This window comes from Lygodium microphyllum, chromosome 4 (genome assembly GCF_053477565.2).
Source record: "Lygodium microphyllum isolate KBCC chromosome 4, Lygodium_microphyllum_v1.1.10, whole genome shotgun sequence".
In the NCBI taxonomy this organism is placed as follows: domain Eukaryota; kingdom Viridiplantae; phylum Streptophyta; class Polypodiopsida; order Schizaeales; family Lygodiaceae; genus Lygodium; species Lygodium microphyllum.
In genome coordinates, this window is record NC_141138.1 from 29,943,911 (window position 1) to 29,957,350 (window position 13,440).

At 44.9% G+C, this 13,440-nt stretch overlaps 1 pseudogene; it reads right to left on the minus strand.

Moving 5' to 3' along the window:
- Window positions 1-207: 207 nt before the first annotated feature.
- Window positions 208-12,706, minus strand: LOC148036910 (uncharacterized; annotated as a pseudogene).
- Between the last annotated feature and the right edge of the window lie 734 nt (window positions 12,707-13,440).

Genomic DNA, 13,440 nt, shown 5'->3' on the forward strand with positions numbered 1-13,440 from the left:
ACGCAAAGACGCCCCACTCGGTGGCGAAGGCTGTCGGTAGGATGCACTTGCACTTGGTTGTATCTTGAGAAGCCATCCAGAAAGCTGTAGGCCTCCTTGCCTGCCACTCTTTCAAGCATGTGCTCGGTGTATGGCAATGGATAATTATCCCTTTTGGTAGCAGCGTTCACCTTTTTATAATTGACGTACACTCTAATTTTTATTGACCTAACTATCGCCCTTGAACATCGAAGAGATGGCATCCAAGTTGACCGGTGAGGTTTTCCAAGTGTCAATCTCCACCCTCATAGCTTCCATCCTGTTGCCTAAGAATATCAAGCCGTTACCCCAATCTTCAATAACTTTGGCATTGCACATCCAAGGCTGGCCTAATAGGACATCGTAGTCCACCCCCTTCATGACTATAAAGTCGGCAGAGAACTGGACACCTGTGATTTTCACTGGCCAGTTTTTAAGTACCCCGAATGGCCTCACCCTCATGTTGTTTGCTAACATGACGTTAAATCGAGTGGTCTCAATAGGTGGGTTTCCCCAGGTTTGTAGTACTACATGGCTTTGCACACTAACCCTGGCTCCCATGTCTATGATCCCCTTTCTTGTTGTGTCTCCTAAGGCTAGGACACTACATGCATCTCGGTGCCTTCCTAGAAAGTGTTAATGTGCAAGGATTTTTGCACAAAGTGTAGCATTAGACTTGGTATTTGTGTTTTTGCATAGTGATCTTGCAGATTCGACGCCTGTTCTCGTGACTCCTCGACCCATTGCTTGAGGTTTCACCATAGGGTAGGGTGCTGCTTAAGCAGGTCTCCTAGGCTTAATGTCACTGGGGTGGTCACTAGCGTGGTGAGGAGGCTATCGGTTGCTTGTCCCTCTCTTGTGCCGAATTGTCCTGGCTAATGGCCGTAACTAATTTGTGGGCCTTCAGCATCAAGGTTTGCCCTAAGAGGTGCTGTCTGGGGTGTGGTTGCCCTTCCTAACTTTGGTTGAGGGGGTGAGTCTGCCATGGTCATGCTGATGAGATCCTCGCTCTTGTCCTCTAGGATGGGCTCAATGTCTATTAAGTGTGATTGTGCCTCTTTTACCTAGTCCCTCACCTTCTCTATGGCCTTGAGTTGGCTCTTCAGATGTGGGTACTTCCCTACCTTAGCACTCCCTTTTTTGGCCGTCTTGGGGGCTAAAGTTTCCATCTCTGTGTCCTCGAATTTCTTTCCAACAGGTAGAGTTGTAGCACTCTCAGCTTTTAGTGCGATCTTAGCCTTCGACATCCTCTTCCTTCGCCTGCGGCTCTTTTTCCCCGTCGAGGCTGCATCGAGGTTGCTGGGCCCCGGTAGTGATATGCTGGCCTACTTTGTTTGGGCATGGGTCATGACCGGCAATGGGATGGGTGTGGCCTCCCTATCAGGGTTCTCGATGTCGAACAGCACCAATGGGACAGATGGTACTTTGGTTGAGTTTGTAGAAGGTTTCTGCTTTGGGCAATTGACAAAGAGATGGGTGATTCCACACTCTACACATCTTAGGTCAGCTTTGTCTTTGTTCTGCTGCTCCCTCTCAGGGCAATGTGATGAGACATGGCCTGGGTGTCCACAGGTCCAACAGATGATTGGATCCTGCATCTGCCCCCCTAGGTCTCTATCTCATCCTCTTCCTAACGCCATCACTGGTATTGGTTGATAGTCCATGAGGACGGCGTTCCATGTGTTGAGAATCAGCAATCACACTCAAACAGCCTCTTTGTATGGAGTCTCAGGGTCAAGGATATGCAGGCTAACTTATCCCATATGCACAATGGTGCCTACTGCAGTTTCCTACTTTCCTATAAAGCATTGTACTTGCTTCCTTTCTTAATGCAATGATAGTACTCTTTTCATTTCAGTAAAGTGTCAATGTCATTGTCCACATACACAAGATTGTGTTTATGAGTCCAAGTCTCAATCTTGGAACCTAATTCACTTGTGTAACAAACAGTGTCCATTCCATCATGAGTCTACACTTCTCCTTCCATCCTCCATAGCTTCCGGTTATGTCATGCTCTAGATCCCGCATTTCTAACATGGTATCAGAGCCCAGTTGGGCATGGCATTGCTTCTCCAGCCTCTCTTGATTCTTCTGAACCTCCATCCAGCTCAGTGTTAGTGTATGACTTCTTTTCTCAACTCTACTCTCACTGAAGCTTCCATGGCAGCCATAGCCAGCAGCACCTTGTCAGATTGAACTGCTTATATCTCACTCCACAAGTCAAATCTCTTGGAGCTTCCTTCTGGAAAAGTATTCCCCAACTCATAAAGCTTCCCTGTATCACATCAATCCAGGACATTGGACCATCTGGAGCTCAGCATTGTGAAAATCCCCAATCTCTGTTCTGTGTCTGCCATAGCCAGACAGGACCTACCTTGCTTGGAGCTTCCATAACTCTTCAATCAGGCCATTTCAGCCCACGATTTCTTCTGAAGAGTTGTTCCTCTACTCAAGGCGCTTCATCTTGGCACAATAATCAATGACATTGATGCTCCTTGGCTCCAGCATTGCAGAAATTTGACCTCGCTGTCCAGATCTGCGCCGATTCTGTTCGCGGCACCTGCGCGCTGCATACTGACCACGATCTGCACAATCTCCATGGGGCTTTGGTAGCCCATGACATAAGCTTCCTAGATATGTAAAAAGTTTTGAAAATGATGCACTGTAGCTCCTGCAATAAGCAAAAAACCAGGCCCCTGTCTCAGAAACCCTAATTCCACCATAGCCAAAAGCTTCAAAATCTTGACATTTTTCACTGTTTCTCTCACTGAAGTTATCAACAGTGATTTTAATCACTGAGCAATACTCTCTGAAGTTCGTTAAAGTACTGTCACTCAGATCTGAAGACATCAGCATCAAATCAAGAAGGGGAAGATCACTTGGAGTAAAAGACTTTTGCAGATTTGGTATTCATTGACACTCAGTTAGTGCTCTTTAGCAATTGTGTCTCTCAATCAATTCTTCTGTTGCTCAAATCTAATAAAGTCTGAAGTTGATTTGCTACTGTTCCCGTAAATCTAACATGGGCAAAGACTCGCCAAATGCTCGATTCAAAGGAGTCGGATTCCACACTTGGCAAACCCGCATCAAGCTCATCCTGATGAAGAAGGGTCTCTGGGCCATCACAAATGGCAAAGAGAAGAAACCGCGGGACGCGGACCTTGCAACTACTTGGCAAAAGAATGATGACAGAGCCCAGGCCATTATCAAATTGGAGCTAGATGACAGTTATATCCATCACGTGGATAACTGTGAGACCTCACAGGATACATGGAAAAGACTTGACACCCTGTTCGGTGCACAATCTAAATCATCAAAGTATGGTCTCCTAATTGAATTCTTCAGGCTTGAAATGAAGTCCAACACATCACTTGCCACACATCTTAATTACATGGAAGGACTCCTAACCCAACTTGCAGGAATCAACATTAAAATGGATGAAGATGTTTGCATCGGTGTTCTACTTAAGAGCTTGCCTCCTGAATATAATAACGTATCAACAACTTTAATCAACATGCCAAATCCTGAACTTGTTGATATCCAGGCATCACTGTTAGAAGAAGAAAAGAAGCTAAAAACTAAAGAAGAACCAAGTACCTCTAGAGATGAGCATGCATTATATGTTGGCAACAGGTACAAAGGCAAGAAAGATCAGCTCTTTTGTGACTTCTGCAAAAGGACCGGACACACCGAGAAGTTCTACCACGCAAGAAAGAGATTCCAAAAGGCCTATCTAGTCGCAGTCAAAGAAGAAGAAGAAAATGAAGCAAAGGAAGAAGAAGATGAAGATCACCAGGATCGGGAGGACAAGACTCATCAGTCCTTGTACTCTCATAATTCTGATAGTCTGTTTTTAATAGCCTTGTATTTTTCCTTGCCCTAATGCTTCCTGCCATAAGCTATGTAAACTCCTTATGTAACTTGGCATTACAGTCCCTGTACACTTTGTGAGGCCCCTGTTACAGCCTCTGGATGTCCACCATGTTTATGGTACCCACACTTAGCTTTTTCTGCGACAGCCTCTGGTGTTTTGCCATATCTGTGGTATACCCACACTTTGCAGGTGGTTCTCATTACAGCCTCTACACACTTTGTGCCTTTCCTAGTTGTGATTGAGGAGGGGTGTTGAGAATCAGCAATCACACTCAAACAGCCTCTTTGTATGGAGTCTCAGGGTCAAGGACATGCAGGCTAACTTATCCCATATGCACAATGGTGCCTACTGCAGTTTCCTACTTTCCTATAAAGCATTGTACTTGCTTCCTTTCTTAATGCAATGATAGTACTCTTTTCATTTCAGTAAAGTGTCAATGTCATTGTCCACATACACAAGATTGTGTTTATGAGTCCAAGTCTCAATCTTGGAACCTAATTCACTTGTGTAACAAACAGTGTCCATTCCATCATGAGTCTACACTTCTCCTTCCATCCTCCATAGCTTCCGGTTATGTCATGCTCTAGATCCCGCATTTCTAACACCATGCACTTGAAAACACAAAGCAGTACATGCTATGTGATACCCTTTGTACAATCTAGATGCCATTATTGTACAATATACACACTATATTTTGTGGGTTTGGAAACTAAAAGTTACCATACAAAGATGGCAATTGTTGTTTGAAACTAATAAGACATTGTCACATATGTGTAGGGGAGAGAGAGAGAGAGAGAGAGAGAGAGAGAGAGAGAGAGAGAGAGAGAGAGAGAGAGAGAGAGAGAGAGAGAGAGAGAGAGAGAGAGAGAGAGAGAGAGAGAGAGAGAGAGAGAGAGAGAGAGAGAGAGAGAGAGAGATTTGTGCATAAAGCTATAGATTTGAAGAGGACAATAGCAACATGTGTAAATCATCCACATGCTCGCATGAGCTCGGACGAAGATTCTATTTGCAAACACATTGCCTCTTTGGCACTTTTGGACTTTGCCTTTAGCTGCAAGACATGTTGAACATTGGACCATACCAGACCAAAGTAGGTTATAAGTGCTTGGTTAAGTGACTATGGATAGATTTATGCATGGGCTCTATTTATTTGCTAGGACAATGCACTCGATTTTCTCACTTTATCTTTTGGTATTAGCAACACATGACCAAAGTGATATATATTTTGAGGCAACTTTTTGTTGTGCAAAAATACATAAAAAAGTCCATCCCTTAGAAATATAGTTTGGATGTTTTACATTATTGTGTCAAAGGTAGAGCTCGAATGGAAGTACATAAGCAGAAGTAAGAGCAAAGTAAGAGCTATGGCAAATGGAGCAAGAGAGAGAGACACTGATTGTGAGAACTCTAACAGTCACAATGTGTGATTGGCCTTCCCTTATTCAATAGTTACAAAAAGAATAAGGAATAGATTGACAATAATGGATTCTCACCACCTACAGTATACATGTATGTAGGTACACTGTACAGTGAGTAAATGTGGGTGGCTAGGCACCCCTAACAACCTCCCACTTAAATGTGAATATGCCTTAATGAGGAGTGACAAAAGAGAGAAAAAGTACAACATATATATAGAGTACAACAAGATGAGGAAAGATGTCATCTCATTCTATGTCCATCATCTTCCTAAGAAGGCAAAATGTTCCATTGAGAGACTTTTAGTGAGAAAATCCTTAGGATTCTCATTAGCCAAGATCTTGACAAGTTTAATAGGCTTGTCCTCCACTACCTCTTTGATGAAGTGATAGTGCACCTTAATGTGCTTTGTCTTTGCGTGGAAGACCAATTCTTGGCCAACTAAATAACACTCATAGAATCTGAATGCAATGTAGGAGTCATAGGCATACCAAGATCTACAACTAGGCAACCTAACTATAGGGCTTGACTCTCAGTGGTTGCAATGTACTCAACATCAATAGTAGACAAGGCCATGCATTTTTACGCCCTAGACATTCAAGAGATAATAGCACCTCCAACATAGATAAATACATATCTAAAGGTGGACTTTCTATATTGTCTACATGTCTTGCATAATATGAGTCAATGTAATCCATGAATCCTATATCCTGGATTCCATAGCAAATCTACATATCTGATGTGCCTTTAAGATATCTCATGATATTCTTTGAGTGGCTATCATGGCATACATCAAAATGCTAATTGTGGATGCATACAAAACCTTGGCCATCTCAACCCTCTCATCATCCGATTGTAGATAATTAGCCCAACTAACCTTCACATGAGAAGGTAATGAATAGCCAATAGACTTACCATCTTGCATATGGAATCGCTCAAGTACTCTATATATGTACTCCTTCTAGGACAAGTAGAGAAGTCCCTTAGAGTAATTGCCTATAATGGGCATACCAAGTATGTGTGAGGCATGTCCCATGTCCTTTATCCCAAAGCTCTTCTTGAGCTCATCGGGTTACATATGTAAATAGACATTTGTGAAATCATATAGCTCATTTAGTGTTTATTAATCTTAAGCCATACCATCAAAATTGATTTAAGCCCCTAATATCATATATAAAGGCAATTATCGATTGCAAGCATAAGATTTCAAATGTTAAGAGTATCTTCCCACACTACTTTTAGAAATTGTAAAATTTTCAAAATTGAATACAAAACTACAATCATCCATCCATCTCTCTCTCTCTCTCTCTCTCTCTCTCTCTCTCTCTCTCTCTCTCTCTTTGTGGGTATTAATAAGAGCTCAATTAGTTTGCTAAATAAAGCAAGGCAACTTTTGAAAGAGACCATTCTAATAATATATGAATTGAAAAAAAAAAAGCACCCCAATACCAAGTTCCAACATAATAAAATAACCTTCCATCCTACCAATAATTATGATATTTGCAAGCCAAGGCACCCACTTCTAAATTTACTGTTCCTTGAACCTATAGTAGTAGTGCATATCTTGGCCTAAATACATATCAGAGGTATACTCCCCTTTTGATACCCTATGGCTATCATTATCTTATTTTCTCTTTCTAGAATACATTGTAGTCAACATGCCCATGACGTGCCTTCCCTATTTTATAGATTAGATGTTGAACCATTGTTGATTGTTGGTCAAGGATTCTCAACTATCATTTGTCTCTTATAACTGAGTGACTAGAGTTATTCACTTTCTAATTTGATAGCTCCCACCCATGTTTAGAGAAAACAACCACATGTTAAATGAGGATGGCTTCCACACCTTACAACTCTTCCTTCAAACAATCTTTTGTTGCTAGTTTGTATGGCCAAAGAAGAAGAAGAAGAAGAAGAAGAAGAAGAAGAAGAAGAAGAAGAAGGAGGAGGAGGAGGAGGAGGAGGAGGAGGAGGAGGAGGAGGAGGAGGAGGAGGAGGAGGAGGAGGAGGAGGAGGAGGAGGAGGGGGGTGAATGGTGGGCAAAGAGCATTTATTGGGTCACAAATTTGTGGTGCATTATTATATTCATGACATCACTACTCATAAGCCAAAAAGATAGTAGCTTCCCAAAGAGGCTATGCCAATCATGGATACATTGATAGTCGACTTGCATTGGGGATCATTTGGCATGATGATAGCATGCTAGCCCACTTGCTTTGCCTCTTCCTCATGGGGGACGTCATGGTCTAGTACATCTCTTAGCTAACCACCTCATCTCCTTCAAGAAAAGATTACAAAGATTATGAGTTCCTCAATCTTGTCTCCATTCTCTACTACAATTGACTAAAGGAGTTCATCAAATTTATCATTGGAAGAAGAAGAAGAAGTAATTGTTACACTTTGTCACATGGCATTTTTGGCCTCTAGTCATCTACAAGCTGACACACACACACACACACACACACACACACACACACACACACACACACACACACACACACACACACACACACACACACACACACACACACACACACACACACACACACACACACACACACACACACACACACACACACACACACACACACACACACACACACACACACACACACACAGAGAGAGAGAGAGAGAGAGAGAGAGAGAGAGAGAGAGAGAGAGAGAGAGAGAGAGAGAGAGAGAGAGAGAGAGAGAGAGAGAGAGAGAGAGAGAGAGAGAGAGAGAAAGTTATATTAACGTCTTCTAAAGACCAAAACTGGCCTATGAGACAAACTGTGATACAACTGATGAGGTCCAGCTATCCAAAATAAAAGTGCTGAATGAAAAGCTAAAAATTGGAAATTGAAAATACGGTGCTGTGAGTGTGATAAGTGTCGTGTATGTGTATGTGCGTATGTAGCTCTGGTACTCCAGATAATGGCTACAAAAGGGGAACAAATGTCGGCTGTGATAGGGGAACAACTGTCGGCTGTGATAAAGTGGTGCGATGTGTATATGTAACAGATGCACGGAGATATACTATCCTAGGATGTAGTAGCAGTCGTCGAAGTCGCTAATAGCAGGTGATCCCTCCAGAATGCAGGATGTGGTACATCGGCGATGGAGAAAGAGCAAACTGGAGATCTGAGATCCAATGTGTCGAGTGTCGTCGGATCTCAGTCTGCTGTCGATGTAGATCAAGAATCCTCCGGATTTCCTATCGGTGTGGCTGTGGGGTCCGAAACCCACGGATCCTCGTGCGGCGTCGTGTACACTGGTCCTTAGCCTGTTGTAGTGTGAGCCCGGAGGTCTGGCTGGAGGCTGGTATAGTAGCTCTCACTCTGTCTGTCTGAAAGAACTGTGTAATAGTCGTCTGGGTAGGCCCCTCTCTGACTGGGACCCGCTGTATGCTCTGCTCTCTGATGTGCCATGCCTCTCCTAGAAAACGGCCAAATGATCTCTGATCCATATCAGTCATACATCCCTGAAGTGAGCTGCTCAATGTGTATCTAGATCTCAACTCTGAGTATGCCGGGCATCTGAGAACAAAATGCTCCTCACTCTCCACCTCTGATCTGCAAAGGGGGCATATCCTCTCCTCCCATGGGATGCCACTGGCTTTGCCACTCTCAATCATAAGCTGATGTGATGATACCCTGAGTTGTCCAATAAGAACTCTCAATCGATGTGGTATATAGATCTGCATATATCTTGGAATCTCTATGAATCCCTGCTCTGATATACTCAAGAACTATGTAGAATAATGTGCCATCTTCGATGACAGTGGCTGTGCAGGGCTGACCCATGTCCTCTGTATATAAATATGCCATATCTCCTGTCTGATGACTCTGTTCCTCTCAGAGAGAGAGAGGGTGTAAGTGGGAGCCTGAGTATCATATAGAAGAGGTGGGAGTCTATCAATGTCTAGCCCATGTTTGTCAAACCAAGCTCTAGTCTGTGCATACCATGATGTGGTATCCCCCGCTCGAGCCATCTCCTAAGATGCCATATATGCTCTATATGCAATGCGATCTCTGTCCATATCCTGGAATCTGTGTAGGAAGCAGACTGTCTGAAATAATGCCTCGACTAGCATGGGCAGTGTGGCAAGCTCTGCTCGCACAATGTCATGTGGGACTGAGGCCTTGCTGCGAATCAATCTAGATATCATGATCACCTGAGGTCTCTCCATCAATGTCCATACATAATCGGCAAGGCCTGGCCCCCATATAGCTGCTCCATAAATCAGTGCTGGAGTGACTAGAGTATCAAAGAGCCACCCCTTGGTGCGGGGCTCCTGGAAATGTGCCTGATGACACTGTCGCTCCATAAGAGCCAATGCTGAGTATCCTCTAGTGAGACGGTCACGAGCTGCCTGTGTCATCGAGAAAGTCCCTGAAGCTGCTGTAAAGGCGACTCCCAAATATACATATGATCCAATGACCTCAATACTCCCTCCTGCTGCCATGAAAATACTCTGTCTGTGTATCTGAGCTGATGTATGGAATATAAGAACCTTGGTTTTACCAAGGTTCACTGTCATGCCTCTCTGTATGCAAAAATCATCCAATGCTAATAAATGCTGCTGTAATCCCTGAGCTGAGTCTGAGACCAACACAAAGTCATCTGCATATAGTAAGATATGAACTGTGGCTCCACTGAGATCTATACCTCCACCGGCTTGCTGTTGAATAAATTCTGCTATCTCATCAATGTATAGCCCAAATAGAGTCGGTGAGAGTGGGCATCCTTGCTTCACACCAATGGTGCTCACAAGGGGATCTGATATACCTCCCGGACATCTGACTCTGCCAGTAACCCGCTCATATAGTGCATAAATACCCCACATCATGTCATCATCCACCCCCAGATCAAGTAGGCGTCTGAAAAGCCTCTCTCTCAGAACCGTGTCAAAGGATTTGCGGAAATCCACAAAGCAACAATACAATCTCTATTTCTTCACTCGTGTCTGGTCGATCAAACAACGGAGAGTGAAGATGTGGTCTATGGTAGAAAATGCCCGTCTGAACCCTACCTGTCCGGGTGTGCGCATGCACTCTCTCTCTGCCAGCGTGCTGAGCTCCTCCTCCATCACCGTGCCATAAAGTTTGGACAAAACTGGCCCAATCATGATGGTCCTATATGTGTTAGGATCCATAGGATCCCCTGACTTGTGGATAGGTACAATGGTGTGCTCTGTCCACGAGTCAGGGAACCCCTCAGACAATGCATGGTTGAAGAGGTGAGCAATGAGTGGAGCCAATGTGTCTCTGCCATATATAATATGCTCTGCCTGAAGATCAAACTGGTCTCGAGCACGGCCATGCTGTAACCGTGAGATAGCATGTTTCACCATACTGGTGGTAAAAAAGGATGAAATACCCGGTCTCGGTGTACATGGTGTGGGTATCAGCGGCTGTGCGGGTACATGATATAAACTCTGTGCGTATCCATGCCATACTACAGGGTCATGTATCGGTGTGGGTGAGCGTGGCTCTCTGATATGCCTCCATGCCTCTACACAATCTCTGCTCATAAGAAGGTGGTATATATCCCAATATCTCTCCTCCTCCCATTCCCGCTTTTTACGGCGGGTCAAGCAGTGCATGCGTCTTTGCGCTTGTCTGTGTGTGATCTCTCCTCTGGCCTCCAAATCGCATAGCTGTCGACGTAGATCTCTGCACTCATCATCATACCACCTGTTCTATGGCATGGTACCGGTCCGAGGGGGTGCGTGTATGTGTGATGTGGAAAATTGAGTGTAGAAGAATCATGCAGAATGCGTGTGATATCAATGGTCAGTGTATCAAGGGGTGCGTATGGATCAAGTGACGTGATGTGCTCCTCCAGATGCTGTGAGTAAACATGTGAGAGCTCATGAGTGAAGTGTATGGTAGTATGCATGCGGGGTATGATATCTGCAGGTGGTGATGGTAATGAGGTGAGGAGTGAGAAACTGAGAAAGGTGTGATCGGCACTGAGTGGAAGTCTCCCAAGGCCAAAGGGCTCGATAGTATGCATCCCATCGATCGGTCCGAGCAGATAATCTACAGTACTCTCGCCCCCCAATGTGGGAAGCATGTAAGACCTCCTGAATATAGCCATCGTGCCATCCCGTTATAAATAACGAGATGATGTCTACTACCAAGCTCAAGTAAATGCCCTCCATACCCTGTGGCGTCTGGCCCAGTATCTGCTGACTCCCTACTGATCCCCAACTCCTCAGGGTCTAATGCCCTCATGATCTCTGGCTGCTCCATATCAAAACTCTCACACTGTCGGCTCTGTGTGCGCTCGTTGAAGTCCCCCATAAGGAAGACCTCACCCAAACTAGAATACATAATAATGTCCTCTGAGAGCTGTGAATAAGGGGAGGGGGAATCTCTGGCCTGAATATCACCCTGCGTAGTAGCATATCTGGACCCTCGTGGTGAAAAGTAGCATACTGCCATATAGATCCATCTCTCATCTGATATATGCACTCTGATCCATATGTAACTGGCCTCCTCATCTCGTCTCACTAACTGGATATGTCTCTGTATCCCCTGACGGAATAGAAATACCACCCCTCCTGAGCCCCTAGATGTGTTCTGCCTAGTAGTAGCCCGGTATGCAGATACCCACTCAAATCGTGTAATGCGTGGAAGCCCTCTCTCTGGGCTCTCATGTGTCTCTGTGAGGCATATAACATCATGGTCAGGTAAAATCTCCTCAAGTCTGTTCGGTCGTGACCATAGGGAGCCGTTGCAGTTCCAAACTGCCACACGTATCAGGGTCTCCTGTATAGTCCTCTGCCCCGTCTCATAGGCCACGCCCCCCTATTTGGTGGGGCGTCCATCTATAAAAATCCGGCCATCTTGATAGAAGGCCTTACGGCCTTCTCTACGTGCTTGGAGTATCTGTGGCATGTATGCTCGTCTGTGTGCAATCTGCATCTGAGTCAGGTCTTCATCCATGAAGATGGGAGCCCCAGTCATCCCTCGGAGCGAAATCCGCTTCCGAAAGAAAGTGGCTCTGTCCTACGGTGTGCTCATATGTAATATCAGAGCTTTAACCTTGGTAGTATCTCGTCCTGCACGCCATGCCTAAGTAAAGGGCATGCTCGTGTACCCTAGTCGGGTGCATAGCCCGCGTGCGTCCTCCTCCGGAGAGGCCCCTTCGGGGAGCCCAGTAATACGCACGTTCAATCTACGCGCGCTCCTGAGCCTCTCCTCCTCTAAGGTCTCCTGAACCCGGACTACCTCCTTCTTTTTATTTTCTTCCTGGACCTCCTTCTTAATGTTCTTCTTCACTACCTCAATCCACCCCTCCTTATTCCCTTCTAATTCTTCCTTCATGTTTGCTTTGATTTTTTCCTCCCATCCCTCTCTCGAAGCCTCAACTTCGGTTTTAATGCATACCTGGAGGTCCTCTCAGCATTCCTTCGTGATAGCCTCTCGAAGGTCCGCTTTGAAATCCGCGTCATCTCTTGCCTCCCGTAGGTGTGACACTTCCGTTTGTAGCTTGTCCAGGTTGGTTTTGAGATCCCTCTTCTCTTCCGTGAGTGTCTTCACCATCTCCTCCAGTCGCCGGATCCTCTCATGGAGCCGGCGGGTTTCTTGGTTCAAGGCATTATCCACATCCTTCTTGAAATCTTTCTTCGCCTCCTTAATAGCCTGGCTGATTAGAAGCTCCACGTTATGGAGCTCGAGTGGCATGTTGCCTCACGCGGAAAAAGTCCCCTCGATAGACCTGTTGAATGTCAGAGAGACCACCTTCAATGAAGAAAGTTTCCCACTTTTCACCTCCTCCTGAAACTGCACATCCACAAATGCTGTCCCAGCTTGCACATTCCAGGAGCCTTCCTTCTGCAATGCCTCTAAGCTTGACAATGTGTAACCCCTACACACTACGAATCTGAATGTATGTGACCCCAGGCTGGGCAGGCTGTTTTAGAGCATGAAAAGCGAGAGTAGAAATGCCAGATCCTCCAATGCCTATGAAATGAAATGAACGGACTGCTACTTTTCTGAACTTTCCCGTTCAAACTTTTGGAGAGAGAGAGAGAGTCTATAGAAAGATCAGACTACCCCTCTTCCTCTCTCTTGAAAAAGTTCCATTGCTTCAACCTACAATCTACCATGGCAACAATTACTGACATCCCATGTGCAATA